General features: G+C 41.5%; 1 pseudogene; it reads left to right on the top strand.

The window, feature by feature from the left end:
- Positions 1-12,474: 12,474 nt before the first annotated feature.
- On the top strand, positions 12,475-15,217 carry LOC124974071 (protein Wiz-like; annotated as a pseudogene).
- Positions 15,218-18,639: the final 3,422 nt, after the last annotated feature.

The following is an 18,639-nucleotide window of genomic DNA, read 5'->3' as shown; positions in this document are numbered from 1 at the left end:
CAATGGAAAGTAGTAAAGCTTGCTAGAGGATTTAGATATTTTTCTAACAGTTATAGAAGGGCCAGGGACATAGAATAGGATACTAACTCACAGCACAATAGGGAAAAGATGCTTCCAACTCTCTGCTGAGCTATGAGAAGAAAAAATGAACCCTGGGATGGACAAGAGTTTTAAAACCAGGAAGTGCAGGCAGAAGATGCCAAAACATAACATAAAATAAAAGCAAGCCCTTATCTAGGCATGAATGTCAGTTATCACAGCTGTATACTCCAAGTCCAAAATGGGAAATGTAATATTCAGAATTTGTGAGGAAATCTGAGTCCAATGACTACAGGAATAAATATAACAAAGCTAGGTTTTGTGGTGGGTAAAAGTTTGCTGAAAATATTATGGTCAGAATTATTTTAAAGAAATAAGGCCTCATTCCCAAAGGAAGAGCAACTAAAATTTTGAAATTATGGCAATTGTATACTTTAACAACCAAAGGCTGACACTTTTGAGAATGAAAAGTAGAGATATTAACTACACTAGACAACGACATATATTGGACTGTTCCCAGCAAACTGAGATGTATGAGCACCATAATAAAAGATATAGTTATATAAGCAATTTTATGTTCCAATTCATCCCCAAAGTGATGTAGAAAGTTTGAAATAATTTAAATAAATCTGGAATAGAGAACACAATGTCTGAATTCTAGACCCAGTCACTACCTAGATATGTAGACACTGACAATCGCATAATTTTTCCAAACCTTTCTTTGTTTTCTTTCTCTACAAATCTACTTACACTCCTAAGTTTAAGGCTCTGCAGAGGCAATGCTCAAAAATAAAAATAAGATCACATAAATCTACTAGAATGGGAGGTTTTAAAGGTGCATGAAATCTGTTGCTGTATGCATGGAGTGATTTCAGGGCCACCAGAGAGGCTCCTCAGTCCTGTAAAATATCTGTCTTCTGGTATCACAAACAAAAAGTTTTAAATTAAGGTATTCATAATGGAAGATATCATCTAGAAGCCATACAAGGACTTTCAGTTGTGGGTAAACTAGCATAAATGTTGTTCAATACAATTTAACATTTTTAACATGAATTCTGAAAGCAGATTTTAAAGAAAAAAGAAAAACAAAGAAAAAGCAAAAAAAAAAAAAAAACAGAAGCCCCAGAAGTCCCTATAGAAGGACAATTGGGCCCAAACTATAAAGTGATAAAAACTGAAGACAAATTGTCCATATAGCAATGTGGCTGTAAATAGCCTTGCATTCAGGTGTTAAAATTAAGACACAAAGCCTGTGTCTTCATGACACTAGTGCACTGATTTGAAGAGTAAAATTTTAATTTAATGGGTAAGGTGTCTTTCATAGATGACTTGAAATGATTGATTTGACACATATTTTCACCAGCTTGATGAAGCTGATGGGTTGATCTGGCATCCTATAGAAGCGGCCTAACATGAGTGATATAGATGGGGGAGAAGTTGTGATTGATTGATAGCATTCACACAGTGAAAGGCTTAGATGATGGACACCTGAAAAAATAAATCTTTGACACCTCACTCAAGATCCCAGTCTTTAAGATGCTGGTGTTTGTTCGATCTTGGAGCAGAGATTCTTGTGAGGTATTAGACATATTGAGTGTTTGGAGGCATAAATTGATTTTTTTTTGTACTAATAATAATTAAAAAACACAATTGTAAAAATTACTATCATATAGTTAAATCTGACTCAAATTGTCACTCATTAAAAAAAAAATTCTGTTCTTTTGTTCTATTTCTTTCTTGGAAGAGGAAAGCCCATGGGAATACATATCTTGTTACACTTATTTGGAGTTTCCCATATGGAGACTTGCAAGCACTACTCTAGAGGACTGACAACCTACACTGCCTTGGAATATCTTATCCTAATGACATCAAGTTCATTATCAAGCTGCCTCCTGTGAATGTGGCTGGTTTTTCCAATGTAAAGTATGTTTCTCCATGTTCAAAGCAAGTTTAACATTTATTTAATTAACTTTTCCACGTATGCTGCTCAGACACTGATAAGAAATTAGTAAACACATTGATTTTCAATCTGGACACCTCGTGTGAAATTAAAATTTACAGAAATTATTTCACAAATCCTATTAAACTTAAATGTAAGGAGCTATTCAAGAAACTTCTTACAATGCAAAACTCTTAAAATTCATGAATTTCAACATGATCTGAAACAATGGGACATCAGAACAAAGAAAATGAGTGTGTAAAATGTGATTCTCAGCTAGGAAACAAGTAACTCTCCTGCCTGGGATTGGAAGGTGTCAAGAAACAACTTGCTGCCACTCATATTAGAGATGACCTCACACAAACTGACTTCAGGGTATATAAACACACACAAAACACACACTCTTGTGCACACACAACATAATTCTTTTCTACTTTTTTTCACATTTTGGTTGGTGTGAGTTCTTTATTGAAAGGGAATAAGAAAGGGAAATATGAGATACAATGAATAGCAGGGAACCAAGAACTGTGAAAGACTGGAAGGCAGGCTACAGTTTATCTGTCAAATTCCCACTTTCTTTCTGTGAAATTGTCCTTTCTCATACTTTGCTTTTTTAACATAGCTTAGCTCTCACCTAAGTCCTTCACAGTGCATTTAGAACTGAACAAAGCATTACTATGTTCATCTATGTGAAATGTTCCCTTAATTGTTACCTCTGGCAGTCATTTAACTGAATTTGATATGGAGAACACATTGACATTGTAAAGGTTAACCATCCAATGATTAACAATACTCATTTTCAGAAAATGGCTGTATTCATTGTTTCATAGAACAAGGGAAAAGACAATTTGTTGAATTTGTTCAGTAGTCCTCCACGTCTGGGAGAAGTGTCTTTCTCTTTATGCAGAGTATTATTCCATTGTCCTCAAACAGGTAAGTGTTCTCACAAACAGTAGGTAAAGTGACTCCTGTTGTGTCTTCATCTGTGCAGGACACAGAGGGTTAAAAGAAAAAAAGTGATTCACTGGCAAATAAGCAGCCCAATAGCAAATAAATAAATAAATTTTTAAAAAATGAAAATAGTCCAGAATGGTAGACAGAGCTTGGTATTGAGAATTCATGATGAGGAGTACTTTGAGAGAGCCTGAAATGTGGATTTGAAAAGAGAAATCCTTCATGCAGATTGAGCAGAGGCAACCCAAGACCAAGGAAAAACCAATATGTGAAATTCCTTATGCTAGATGGGCAGTACTTTAGGACATTGTTGGGGGCTGTGCCAGCCAGAAGGGCACCTGAATCACATCGGCAGTGAGGAGGTTAATTAGCATAAGCGCACTCAGGTGATTTATCACTGGCCGTTTTCAGTTAAGTCCATGAGCACAAGGCGTGCACAGATGTTCCCCAGTGCGCCTGCTTGGGCCTGTTCATTTTAACCCTTGCCATGATGAGGCAGCTGGCTCCTCGCCTGATCGCAACTGGCATGGCCCCACCCTCCGCCTCCTGGAGGGAATATAAGTGGACAGTAGGCGGGGGCGCGAGAGTAAGGAGCTGCCATAAGAGTAGCAGGTAGTAGAAAGCCATTAGCAGAAAGAAGAAGAAGTGGCAAGCAGATAGAAGCAGTGAGTATGGACAGTGGCAGAAGGCAGATCACAGAGCAGAGAATTGAGAACACACCCCTAGACGCACCCTTAGTTCACAGGATGCAGGACGCACCTTTAAGAAGAAGCAGCAGAACTAGAAGATAAGATTTCTGAAAGTGTAGTCTCTCTCTCTTAAGCAAAGCCTCTCTCTCTCTCTCTCTCTCTCTCCCCTCTCAAAGCAAGCAAACCTCATTTTCTCTATTCTCTACAGATAAGCAAGCAAGTAAGGAAGTAGCTCAGAAATAGAGGTAGCTCAGTTTCCAGTCCACCACCCATAAAAGACCTGTGCAAATTGTTGCTGCAGGCGGTGACAAATACCTGTGGATTTGGCACCGCAAAGAGCCAGCGACAGTACATGAGTGAAAAGAACTGCAAAAAGATAAATGCTTGGCAAATGCTAGTGGATTTAACTTTTAAAAAGTGAATGATCTTATTTAGGAAAGGCAGAATTCTTTACTAATACTGAGGTTCAGTATAAAAGATGAGGACTATTGCTATCTATTGAGAACTTCCTATGTGCCAAGGTATCACCTCTTTCTATGTATCTCAATATCCTCTCCAAACAGATCCTCTAGGTGCATAGTACTCATATTACAGCTGCAAAAACCAAGATGAAACCATCAAAGGTCAGAGCTACTAAGTGGCAAACAGTCTACCCAGATACAACTTGTTTCAGTAACAAAGGTCCAATTCAAAACCATCAATCATGTTTTCCACTTCTACAATTCTCTAATCATGACCACAGTGAACATCAGTGTTATCATCAGCCTCATCCTTATGTTATACAGTATCCTGATTTATTAATGAATAAATCCTATCCAAGGATTCTAGGACTGATAGCCATCCTAAACTACTTGCTCACCAATAACTATGGTTATTAGAATCATATATGAAGTTACCTATGTAACCTCATACTGCTGGGGAGCTTATTATATATAAGTGAGGAAAACAGAAGCTCCCAGGTATTCATATATAGTGAATTAAACCAATAGACTGGGTTAAACAGGTGATGAGAAAGCCCTAAGCCTATCAGATCAGATTGCAGTTCCTCAGTGATATGCAACTGCTGAAAAAACTGAAAGACAGTGGAAGATAATGTGTTTATGGAGGTAAAGAGCCATCTAATAGGGCTAAAGCCAGGACCATCAGCACAGAATGGGACCACAGACACATTTTTTAAGCTGCCAGAAATATCCCTAGATTTGTATCTGAGGCACAAAGACCCATCACACCTCTAGAGATTGATGAAAGGAGAGGGAGACAGAGATACCCTGTCATCTCCCTTCCTCCTGCCTTTCTGACCAAATGAGCAAACTCCTACCCCACTGACTGAATCTAATAGTAAAGCAGTTGACAAAAGAACCGGAGAAATTAAGCCTGCCCAGTCACTCGCCTTGCCCCACTGACTGGAGCAGGAAAAGGGAGAGGAGAGGATCTGAGTACAAACAATAGTAAATGACACAACAATCAACCTCAAATGATGGTTGCTTCTCTCTCAATTTCTCTAAGATGTGGGTGCTAAACAAATCTCTCAAACTGAATTTTTCATTAACCAAATAACTTGTGTTTGTTTCATTTCACTCTGTACCAAATGACAAAAAACGGATTATCAGCAGTTCTGGAGGTCAGAAGTTGGAAATGTCTCATTGAACTACAATCAAGGTTTGCATCGCACTCTAGAGACTCTAAGGGAGGCTCTTTCCTTGCCCTCTTTTTGACTCATGATCTTCAATTGTTGAAATCAGTAAATCACATTCTTATTCTCCGATGCTCCTCTTTGGTTTCCTTTTTGAAGACATGTAAGGAACCACCCGCTCAATGATGCTAGTAATTGTTTTGGGCCTATCTGGACAATTCATGATGAATTCACCAGTACATTTAATTCCATCTTCTACCTTCATTCCATTAATAAATTTGTAGTTCCTGGGAATTTGGGCATGAACATCTTGGAAGATTATTCTTCCATATAACCTGTCCTTTCAATTTCACCATCTTAAACAAGATTTCAGATGTTATTAGCATAAAATTTATTGTACTAATTGCATGTGATACAGTAACAGGCAAGCAGGAAACTCATTTAGGTTGAAGAAATTGAATTGAATCTGATCAATACCCTTCTCAAATCTTCAATGACACTTCAGTACCTACATGTCATTTGGGCTGTTAAGATTATTTTACTTTTTTTCTAAAAGTTTTTGTCTTGCTTTTAAATTTTATACAGCTGGACATGCTTATGATTTAACTTCTCTCTAATCAAGGTGTCACTATTCTGAGCACCATAATTGAATAAAATGAAAGCCTAGTTTCTTAAGATACTTGCATACTAGTTGTAAGGAACAAGGCTGCAGCTATTTCTCCCCTGATTCTGCCCCCTCCCCACACACCATTTTGTAATCTACATTGTTAACTTTCTTGTGTCATTGGTCCAATTAGCCTGTAGACTTTCACTATTTAAAGGTAATTCCCCTGCTATTTGCTCTATTTTTTCTCACTTCACTCACTCTCCCGCTCTTCACTCACTCTCCCGCTCTTTCACTCACTCTCCCGCTCTTTCACTCACTCTCCCGCTCTTTCACTCACTCTCCCGCTCTTTCTCTCGCCCTTAAGGGCAGACACTCTGTTCGTCTACTTATTAAAGTCTCTTGTATTAATTCCTGCATCTGGAGTGGTTTTCTGGGTGCTTTCACTAGTGTGTCTGAATAGTTTAGTCCAAATGGACTTTATTTTGCTTATTGGTCACTGTTATCCAGTTGGTTTGAAAAAAAAATCCTGGAGCTAGAAAGGGCTGCTTTTGAGAAGATACCTAAACTTTGGAACTCGATATGGATTTCTTTCCTTTAGAATTTTGTTCTAGCTTTTAATTTTCACGATGAAATCTTTTCCTGCCTCTTCCCACAGGGACTGATCACTAAATGGATAAATCCTTGGGTTGCTATGTAACTATGAGACTTAGAGAAATACCTTTGTCTCCCCAAATTCTCTTCTGACCTTACTTTTCTGATAATTTGGTAGCTAGGAGGACATGTGACAATAGAAATACCAATGTAAAGATTTGAATATGACATTGTCATTTGATCTATCAAAAATGTTCTGTGTATATGACAATCTATCTTGGTTTAGAACTGTGGAGTCCCCCCAAAGCTCATGTGAGACAATGAAAGAAGGTTCAGAGATGAAATGATTGGGTTTTGAGAGCCATAACTCAGTGAATTCCTGATAGGGATTAACTGAGTGGTAACTGCAAGCAGATAGGGTGTGGCTAGAGGAGGTGGGTCATTGGGGACATGATTTTGGGGTTTATATTTTGTCTTGGTTAGGCAAGCTCTTCTTCTCTCCCTCCCCTTCCCACTCCCCTTCTCTTTAATGCCATGATCCCAACTGCTTTCCTCTGAAACACACTTCCAACAAGATGTTTTGCTTCACCTCTGGACCCAAAGAACAGTTGCCCATCTACGAACTAATACCACTGAAACCACAAGTCACAAAATAAACTATCCCCCAACTGAGTTCTTAATACATCCTTCGGTCACAGCAGAGAAAAAGATGACTAAAACACAATTCTACTATAAAAATACTTTTAAATGCTTAGTTTAAATTTAATCAAATCTGTAGAAATTTGTACATTTTAATGTAATTTTAATTGTGTATTATGCTTGACAACTTGTTATGTATACACTCAAACATATAACAATAAAATTGATTTCTAGAATACTGATTTATACAAAGCATAGGTTCAATTAGCTGTTTGAATATTAGCTTTTCCAATATCTTACTAAGTGACTTTGGGAAAGTTCTTTATCTTCTCTCTCTCTACATATTTTCCTCAGATATAAAATGAAGAAAAAAATATAACCCATTTCATAAAATTGATATGAAAATTTTAGAAGTTGACATCCAAGGGCATTTAGAGAAACACTTTTCACATAAACACTATGTCTTCACTGCTATTAATAGAATAATTGACTAAAGACTATTTTATTCAGAATTTCACCTGAACTGGTTGGTTATCGAGGAATACGTTGCTCTTGTATGCATACCTGGATGGGGTGTGACCCATTTCTGGGTGAAAATGAGCCTTTGTGCAGGGACAAAGCTTGCAATTGGTCTATGATCTGCAATGCAAGCCTCCCCTCAGAAGTGTACTCTTTCGTGAGTTAAGTCCCTAAAGACTTTCCACCTGGCTTAAAGTCCTTCACGTTCAAGTAGATGAGCTAGGCTTCAACCTAGGTTTTCCTTTTTACATGGCTACACCCATTCTAAAATACAGAAATAACCAGTTTTTTATTGTGAGTAAGGTGACTATAGATAACAACAACATGCTGTACACCAAAAATAAAAATATATATGAGAAAGGATATTGAATGTTTTCACCATCAAAAATAGATAAATGTTCAGGGTACTAGATATGCTTACCTTGATCTGAACATCACTCTAAATATACATATACTGAAACATCACCTGGTACTCTGTAAACATGTTTAATGATTACATGTCAAAAATATAAAAACTACTAAGTAGAACTGTTTGGTATAACTAGAGACAGCACATGATCAAAAGTAGCCCTGGAGAGGAAAACTGAGTTGCTTTGATGAAGAAAGAAAGGCATGATTAGGTGAGGGGCACATAGCAAAGTTTCTAGCTCCCCAATATGCCCCTAACATACTCACCACAAAGCTCACGTTACACTATTGAAATTTCAGTGATTGCTATTCTCCATCTTGTAGTGGAAATATTAACATTGAAATGACTATTCAAGGAATAGGAACTCTCTTGCTAAAATTTCCTTGGTACTTATACTTCAGTCAGTTAACCACAGTCTCGTGGGACAAGTGTAAGCTTGGAACATGAAAAGTATTAGAGAAGGAATAGAGGCAACAACAGAACTAGATGGGCAAATTTGAGAGTGAACTTGAAAGAGAAATTCAGACTTTTAGTTGTTACCACAGGCACCAAGTGAAAGGAAACAACTCATTGCTGATGAAGTAGCACTGACATACCTCACAATGATTACCATGGGACCAAAGTGTAAACACACCTCAGTGCTTTTCACACAAAGCCATAACTTTCTTTTTAGGAAAAGAAAGTGAACCTATTTAACTTAAGAGTATCTTTAACAGTAATGTATTATAATTTATCATTTTGAGAAATTCTTTGTAAAAGCCAACTCATTAAGTTTCTCACTCACGTATATTTTAGTCAATGAATTAAAAGGCAAAGCAATATCAGTCCAAAGTTTCCCTTGATGGATGCTATTTGAACATAAAGCATTGGAAAGGGAAGAAGCGGCCTGGTTTTTATGGGAATCATGGGAGCTGGGTGCTAACTCCAGGAACTTTACTATTTCCAAGGCAAACAATATACTGAATGGTCTGAGTACTCTGTGTTAAGAATATATGCAAACATTTATACAATCTGACTTTGGGGATCCCTACAACTTTGAAATTACCATTTTAGAAAGTGGACACATAATCTTTTCTAGTCCATGAAAACAAGCAAAAAATGGTCTGAGATAAAAATGACCCACATAAAACACACACACACACACACACACACACACACACACACACGGCCATGGCATGCAGGTTTTGTACCTTGTTAGAGGATTCAGGTTGCAAAAAGAGCCAAGCTCCTAAAATATTGATGCTCATACTGTTTTTTTTTTCCCCAAATAAAAAGACTAACTCATTTTATTTCAGACAGGATGTAGGGATATACAGTCACACTAAAACAAAGGAATTTTGACATGACCAGTTGTGGTTAAGTTCTTATGTGTACTTCCTTTTGAGGTTCTATGTAGCAAAATTTGTTAATCTAAATTCACTGACCCAAATCACAACTATTGAATACCCAATGTGTGCTAGGTAAGGGTATGTGCATTATGAAAAAAATATAGATAAATGATACTTTCTTTGGGAGAAAATTGTATTCAGTCCAGAAGAGAGATTGTCACGTGCACAAATGTAATATATTGAAAACTAGCCCATAATTGATTTTAAAAAAGGTGTCTGCATAAAGTCAGTCATTAAAGTCTAGACTACAGTGGAGATAGGGACAATGTTTCAGAAAAATCAAATTTTCAAACTACATATGCCTGTTATGATATTTTTCAGTGTACAGAATGAGGGTTAATAAAAGATAGTTTTGAAAATTCCCAAAGGTGATTTTTTTACACGTACACTGTCACTTGCAGGAAATCACCTAATTAAAGGGAGAGCCCTTTCCATCTGGAGTGATCATGGAAGACCTCTTGTAAGAAACAACTTAGAAATAATTCCTTATTCTACCAAAGTTTTGGAAACAATATAATTTCAGAAAGAAGAAATTACCCTATAAACACCTTGGGCAAAATGTTCACAAATTGATTTTGAAAGGACAACCATGTTAAAAGCTTTGCAGACCTACATCCTCCACGCAGACACAATAGGGTGATGAAGGGGACAAGATGGGAGCATCTTAAGGCTACCTTTCCAATAACAATTGTTGGGCAATATTGAGTAATGAATTAAACTTATGGAACTACCTTCTCAAGAAACGGAATGTAAGACAAAAATATACTAAAGGTCTCATGGGGCAAATTACAAAACCCTTGTGTGATTGGCTTAAAGATGGTGCAGTCATCTGATTGGATAGGAACCAAATAAGAGCGTGCTGTTTCCACAGTAAACAAGTCGGCAGCTCTCGCCTTAGCCTGCTCTTATCTGACTCCCAGTGTCTGTGTGCTTCTTGACACTGCACCCTTCAACCCCCCTTTGCACGAGCCCCTGTGGTACAACAGACAGCATATTTGAGGGAGCCTGGGATGGAAAAGTGTGGTTTGTTCATGGCAGGCTTCATGGGTATATTACTGGTGGAGTTGAACAGGGACCTCACTTAGAAAATTAATACTCTGTAGTTGTCTGACTATCAATGATTTTTGTCAACAAATTTGTAGTTTGTAGGTAAATCCAGTGGGACAATAGAACATTGACTTGCAATCATGACTTAGGGATAATACCATCTCTTACTAACTCCTTGTCTCCCCAGCAGACTCTCGACCACTGACACTCCCTGGAGTCTGTGTTTTCCTAGCCTCACTCTTTCCTCCTCTACCCCAGGATTGCTATAACTCCTCTGAAATAGAGATTGGGTTCTCTTTTCTTTAGAAGGTTGAATTCCACTTTATTCATTCGCCCCTAGCAAGGAACTCAGTCATGAGGAGACTCCAGGTTGGGCAAGCACATTCCACAGTGCCTCGGGATGACACTCTATCAACATCAGTTGGGCAGCCCCACAGCTGTTGGTGAGGGATTCCATGGATGTAGAAATCCAGCTGTCCCCAGATCCAGGTACCAAGCATGTCCTTGGATGCAGACCTTTGAGGGTCACTTATCTTTCAGCAGTTTGGGTGACAGGGTGAGTGGAAGGGACATTGACCTCTCCACCAATGGCCATCAAGGCACATTGGTTAAGCAGTTGTAGGACAGGGCACCCTCAGTCATCGAGTCCTGCATGCAACTGATATCTGGACCAGAACTCTGCATGCCTATGAGGTTATATATAAACCCTAAAAGTATCTCAGTGACTCAAAGAGGAAGACATGAAATGGCAAATTAAAAATTAAGAAACGTGGTATTCAAGATAGAGTGGGTGAAAAAAGAAAAATGTTTATTTTTATAATTTGTAATATAAAAATGTATAATGAACCCCTTACAAAAAAGGGATTCCTATCTATTTTCTTGCTGTTAACAAGGAAGTCCTTAATTTTCATTTTACACTTGACTACCCAAATGGTGTGACTGACCCTGGGTCTGTTTGCTTTTTCTGTGGTCTGTATATAAAAAGGGCCATATAAAGAAGTGAATGTTCACCAAAATCCATACCCCCACTCTTTTCTGGGTATATCAATAGATTGAATCTCACCCCTTACATGTAGGATGTATATATGATGCATTATCACTAACAGAATATGACTGGAAGTGAGGTGGGTTACAGGTCAAGGCAATGAGGAATAGGTATGCCTTCTTCCTTTTCTTGGTTCATCATCTGGCAACAGGACTGGGCCCTGAAGAGTGATAGACACTGAAACCTTATTGACTACATGGGGCAGAACCCCATCCCAGTCCTCTCAATCCTCAAGAACACCAAATTCAATTTTACAAAAAGCTTTTTTTGTGTTAAGTCACTTAAATTTTATTATGTCACTTAGCTACTTTTTTGACTTAATATAGGTCATGTAAATAGTCATCAAACTGATTTGCCTGGGTCTCTCTACTCAAAACATAAAAGCTCAGTATATCAGATTATTTTTGAGTTCCTTAGAGTATGAGATGCAAATATTTTAAAAATTATACCATCAAAAAATCATGTGAACTTGAACTCTTCTTTCCCTGTTTTGACGTGCCTTTAAAAAATGGTTAAAATGGTTCGGTGAACTTTGAAATCCAGGTATCGGGGTAAATCCAGAAAAGCATGATGAAAAGTTATGAAAAGGAGGGTGTAGGGAAACTGCTATCCCCACACAAGTACCAGACACTTCAAACCTACCAGACTTCCACGAGAAAGTGACTCATTTCAGTAGTTTTCCTAACATCCAAGAAAAACTTGAATCCACGGACTTGGACTAAAGAGAAGGAAATACTTCAGATCAGTAGGTTCTATGAAAGGGTTTGAACCTTAGAATTAGTCAGCCCTATTTGTGAGTTTTTAGTTCTTAGATACCCAACTTCACTCAGGGACAGGTATGGTGCTAAAAGGTTGAGCTTAGATGTGAGAAACCTTAAAACAAATTACCAAATTGACAGATACAGGCTCATTCAGTACTATATTTCTAAGCTATATAATTTAGATAATGAAAAATTACAGTGAGCGGGAGCCAAGATGGCAGCCTCCACCGCCCAGTGCCAAGTGACAAAAGCCCAGAAAAAAGCAGCGGGGCCACGCGAGGGGGCGCCCCCGCCCTCCCATCTCCCTAGCCTGGTGCATGACCCTGCCGCCGCCGCCAAGACCGCAGCGGAACCAGCCCAAGGCCAAACTGGAGCCTGGGCTCTGTCCCGCGCCCCCGCCGGGCTTGGGTTCTGAGGAACACACAATGGTGGCCATGGACTTGGAGGCCCCCTGCTTCCTAAGAAGAGCCTGCCTGTCCCTGGGGCCTTGGAGCAGGTGGCTAGTCGACTGAGCAGCAAAGTTCCTCATGGCAACAAACAGGAGCTGCTGGACCTCAAGGCCCAGAGCCAGACCACCTGTGAGGTCTGCAGCGCTTGCTTTGAGGCCCATAAAGACCTGTCCAGCCACGCACGTTCCCACCTTCAGCAGTTCGGGTGGCGGAATCAGAGCAGTCTTGACCCCATCGACCTCCTCTATGAACTGATGAAGCAGAAGGGCCTGCCTGATGTTGCCCTCTGGCTGCCGCCAGGCCTAGAAGACCAACTGGTCCAAAGAATTGGTCTCTGGGGCTACCCGGCCAGGTCTGCTTACCTTGGCCAAACCCCTGGACACCCCTGCTGTCAACAAAGCCATCAAGTCTCCTCCTGGCTTCTCAACCAAGAGCCTGGCCCACCCACCCAGCTCTCTGCTCCTCAAGAAGGCACCGCTGGCCCTGACTGGCTCCCATACCCCCAAGAATGAGGACAAGAGCCCCCAGCTGTCCCTGAGTCCCTGGCCAGCCTCCCCAAAGTCTGAGGATGAGGGGCCCCTGAATCTCACTTTAGATAGTGACGGGGGCAGAGAGCTGGACTGCCAGCTCTGTGGTGCCTGGTTTGAGACCTGCAAGGGCCTGTCCAGCCACGCCTGCGCCACCTAGGAGTCAGCGACCTGGATGCCAAGGGATCCCCCATCGAAGTGCTCCACAGGCTCATCAGGAGGGACCGAGTCCAGATCTGCATCCCACAAGGGCGCAGAGCCCTGGCCCAGCTGGGGCGGCCGACTCCCGCCTCTGCGGCCCTCTCCTTTCTCCCTGCCCACCGCCGGTCAAGAAGTCCAAGCTGAAGGTGCGGGTAAGGCCAGCACCTGGGGGAAGTAGGACCTCTCAGCCACCGCAGCCACCGGCATTTTCTGGGCCTCTGATGTGGAGCCATCTCCTCTCAACCTCTCCTTCGGCCCAGAGCCAGCTCGAGACATCCGCTGTGAGTTCTGCTGTGAGTTCTTCGAGAACCGCAAGGGCCTGTGTAGCCATGCACACTCCCATCTGGGGCAGATGGGCATGACTGAGTAGTCTGTCAACGGCTTGCCCATCAACACGCTGCGGGAGATCCTGAAGAAGCGGTGCCTCAGCAAGGAGCAGCCAGCCAGAGACCTGGCTCCTGCCGTGGCTGAGGATGGGTCCTCCACAGTGGCGCCTGGACAGTCCCCACCACCACTTTCACCCCTTGCTGGCCGGCCAGGCAAACCAGGAGCTGGGCCAGCCCTGGTTCCCTGGGAGCTCAGCCTGACGCCCATCACTGGGGCCAAACCCTCAGCCACTGGCTACCTGGGATCAGTGGCAGCCAAGTGGCCCCTGCAGGAGGACTGTCTCCTCCCCACAGAGGTCAAGGCCAAGACCTACATCCAGACTGAACTGCCTTTCAAGGCAAAGACCCTCCACGAGAAGGTCTCCCACTCCTCCACCGAGGCCTGCTGCGAGCTCTGTGACATTTACTTTGAAAATTGCAAATCCCTGGCCAGCCATGCGCGGGCACACCTGCGGCAGTTTGTGACAGAGTGGTGTGCCAACGGCTCGCCCATCTAGACACTGAGCGAGTGGATCAAGCATCAGCCCCAGAAGATGGGTGCCTACCGCAGTTCCATCCAGGGCGGCCGCCTCTTCACCAAGAAGTTCTGCAGTGCTGGCCATGGCCGTGACGATGACAAGCGACCACCCCTGGGGCTGGCATCTGGGGGCCTGGCCTTGGTTGATTGCAGTGCTGGTGGGGAGCCAGGGCTTGAGGCTGGCCAGGCAGCTGACAGCGGTGAGCGTCCTCTGGCAGCCAGCTCGCCAGGCACTATGAAGTCTGAGGAACATCAGTGGCAGAATATCAACAAACTTGAGCGCCCGCAAGCCCGTCCCCCAGATTCCTCTAAGGTCAGGGCAGCGAGGAGGCCAATGACTTGCATCGGAAGCTGGAAGAGTTAGAGCAGCCTCCACCCAGGGTGCGGCCAGTCCCCTCCTTGGTGCCCTGACGTCCTCAAACATCACTCCTCAAGTTTGTTGGCAACATCTACACCCTCAAGAGCAGGTTCTGAGAAGTGGAATTCCAGGGCCCCCTTTCCATCCAGGAAGAGTGGGTATGACACTTACAGCGGCACATCCTGGAGATGAATCTCTCCAAGGCAGATCCTGCACCTGAGGAGCCCCAATCCCCGCTGGCAGACAGCATCAGCAGAGGCACCTAACACAAAAGCATTCCAGATTTCGTCTTCTGCCACCTCTGTCTCCTATTTCTCCTCTATGTCCTCCTCCCTCTCTTCCTTTCTTTTCCGTTTCCAAAGGAGCAAGCCAAAACCTCAAACCCGTGCCCCTCGGGGGCCCGGGCACACTACGGATGGGTGCCGGGAGCCAGCTAGCCACCCTTCCCCCAGCCAGAGGACTCTGGGGCCACAAGGGTGTCTTCCTCCAGTCCACACCCACCTGGTCCAGCAGGGGTAGCAGTCAGTCCCTGGTGGCAGCTGATCTGGTCACAGGGGAGGACAGCATTACCCCATGGCTAGCAGCCGACAAGGCTGTGTCTGCTATCCATGGCCATTTGCAGAGACCCCAAAGACTTCCATTCTGGTCCCCTCTTGTCCCCATGAATATCCTCACACATGCACCTCGTGAGACCCTGGATCTGCCCTAGCCTCCCAATTCCCGGATTAAGAGATGACATCATGCCACAGTGCTTGCTCAGCTCCCTCTGTGGGCCCACTTGGGCCTGGGAGCCCCCATTGAGCCCACAATGCCACAGAAATTCTTGTTGGCTACCCCCAGAGGGGCATTCCTAACTGGGGAAGAGCTCAGAGCTGACAGCTGCCTCCTGCCATGTCAAGGCCCCCCAGAGCCTCAGGGGCTCCAGGGCTGGATGGTAGAGGGCGATGGGACTCTCTTCCCCCATCCCTCCTTCCCTCCCCCTTTTCACTGTTGCTTTCTATGTATACTTCCCTAGATCTTTCACTTTTTTTTTTTTTTTTTCCCCTCTCGGGACTGGGGATCGAACTCGGGGCCTTGTGCTTTCGAGGCAAGCACTCTACTGGCTGAGCTATCTCCCCAGCCCGATCTTTCACTTTTTTTAAAAACACATTTTGTGTAGAGAATAAGGAACGTGGATCTTTATTTTGCAATCCTGGGCCAGCTAGATACCGGGAGAAGATTGTCCTCCTAACTTTTTTCAGTGGCCACCTTTTGGTTATTGATGTACCTAGAAATATGTAAATTAAATTTCTCCTCTGGAAACACGGGGAGGGGGTATTTGAATTCCTGCCTCTACTGCACCATTGGATAATCCTACAGAGATGAAAGAATGTGAAAATATGCAAGTGTATATTTAGGTTTTCTCATGCCCTTTGGAAGAAAAAGACATTTCCCTGAGTCGGTCATCTTTTATCTAAAATGTGAAACCAAGGTACAAGTTTCATTTTATACTTTTTAATGTCTTAATTACAAGCAGTCCTCACTTTGCACAATAACATGGGGCTATAAAAATGCCTGTGCAACCTGAAATCACACAAGGGCATCATATTAACCAATGAGAAACATTCTGATTATGCATGATCTTTACTTTTTGTAGAAATAGTAAAATAGGTTCAAATGTATAAGAAAATTAAAAAATAGTAAAATTAATATTTTGTACATTATAATTGAACACATTGGTACTATTTATTGATGAACTTTGAGTTCTTTTGAATATCACTTGGCTTCCTGTTACTAATCTTGAAGTGCAAGTATCTTCTCTGCCTTGGTAAACTGTCATCCTCTTAAGACTGGATCACCTTCTAATATTTAACTTATACTACCAGTGTCATAAAATAATTTAGAGTCTCTTATGTTGTACCTTTTTTATCACTTTCTCTGGGACATCTTTTACGTTATCAATGCTTTCCACATTTACATTTACAAGTTGGCCTTTACTAAGTTCTTCTGACTGCATATATAGTCTCTGGAACATCAGATAAGTCAGCATTCCCCTAAACAGCTATTCCTTTTATAATTCCAATTTATATTTTATTCATATTTCACTTTCATCACTTTCACTTTTCCTTTCTCACTGTACTTTCACCTTTACCAATTTCCTCTTTTCGTTGTTAAATATCAACAAGCTTATCCCCAGTAGACAAGGAGGCAACACACACTTTATTGTCAGTGTGCATAATAAATAACAGATGCACACTGACCAACCACCAACAGACTCTGGAAACAGTGATGCAGTTGATCATTTGTCATGATGTGAATCAGTTAATTACATAGTGAATGTGGACTAAAGGGCTACAGCAGTTAAGTTTGTACTTTTTTCCATTTATTCATAGATAATATATCTCGGTAACTGAAATTTTAACCTTGTTCTTGGGGACGGGTTTTATTAAACTAAATCATCACCAAAATGTATGTTAGGGAACTTGCAAAAAAGGGACTGTCTGCACTTTGTAAATATTTTCTCAGATGTGTAAAATTAGTTTCAGATTTTTAAACAATTTTTACCATTTTTTCACAAATAACATCTTTAACCTATGCTTAAAGTGGCTATTGTTATTTACTAATGTCCAAATATTTTTATTTTGGTACCAGGGACTGAACTTAAGGACATTTAATTACTGAGCCACATCCCCAGCCCTCTTATGTATTTTATTTAGAGACAGTCTCACTGAGTTTTTTAGGGCCTGGCTAAACTGCTGAGACTGGCTTTGAACTCACAATCCTTCTGGCTCAACCTCCCAAGTCACTGGGATTAAAGGTGTGTGCCCCTGTGCCCGCTAATGTCCAAATCTTATAGGTAACAATTTTCATAAAATGTTACGTAGTTTCACATAAATTCAGTTGAAATGGACAAATTTGAAATGTTTCATTAAAATTAAACTGTTGAATTACACCATAGATATCGACAACATCTACTTTCTCTTCATATGGAAAAAATAAATCTTTATGAACTTCAGCAATAGAATGCTTCACTACAGTTCCCAGTAGTCTTATAGAGGTTGCATAGTTTATAGTTCAGCACAATAACACAGGTTCTCTCCAATTCACCCAGAATATTAATAGTAATATTAATTGGATGATGTAATTAATATTTTGGTTCTTTAGTACAGAACTTCTCCTTGAAATTTGCAATATTTTGTATTTCCATGTATGATAGAGTTGCATAATATTAAGGAAATGCAGGGGGGATATACTTTAGACAGGCATGTATAATGTCCTTTGACTTCATTCCCACCGTTCTCTAGAGCGGGAGAACAGAGCAGAAAAATTACATTTTGTTACCTGTGTTTGTTACTTTAGTGAAACAGCTGCATTCTATTTCACTTAATTTTCATAATTACATGTTAGATTTTAAATGTGAGGTGTCCCCCAAAAGCTTGTGTGAGTCAATGAAAGAAGACTAAGAAGTAAAATGATTGGCTTATGAGCCTTACCCCAATCAGTGCATTAATCCTCTGATAGGGGTTAACTCGGTGGTGACTACAAGCAAGTAGTCTGTCTGGTGGAGGTAGGTCACTGAGAGCACACCTTTTGTGGTTTATAGTTGGTGAGCTGAGCTTCCTATCTCCTTGCTTCCTGTCATCATGTTCCCAGCTGCTCTCCTCCACCACACTCTTCTGCCATGATGTTTTGCCTCATTCCAGGCCCTGAGGAATGGAGTCAGCCATCTGGACTCGAGCCTGAAACCATGAGTCCCCAAATAAACTTTTCTTTCTCTAAACTTGTTCTCGTAAGTTGTTTTGGTCACAGCAGTGGAAAAGTCTCACTAATACACCACTGTAAGAGGAAAGTTTTTTATTCATTCATCTGTTGAAGGGCATCTAAGTTGGTTCCATATGCCCTTTAGCCAGGAAGATACCATGGCAGACTGAAGTATGGAGCAAACTTAGCCTGTTCTCTTC

The sequence above is a fragment of the Sciurus carolinensis genome, unplaced genomic scaffold (genome assembly GCF_902686445.1).
Source record: "Sciurus carolinensis unplaced genomic scaffold, mSciCar1.2, whole genome shotgun sequence".
Taxonomy (NCBI): Eukaryota; Metazoa; Chordata; class Mammalia; order Rodentia; family Sciuridae; genus Sciurus; species Sciurus carolinensis.
The sequence above is the reverse complement of the archived record's forward strand: the minus strand, read 5'-3'. Positions and strand labels throughout refer to the sequence as shown.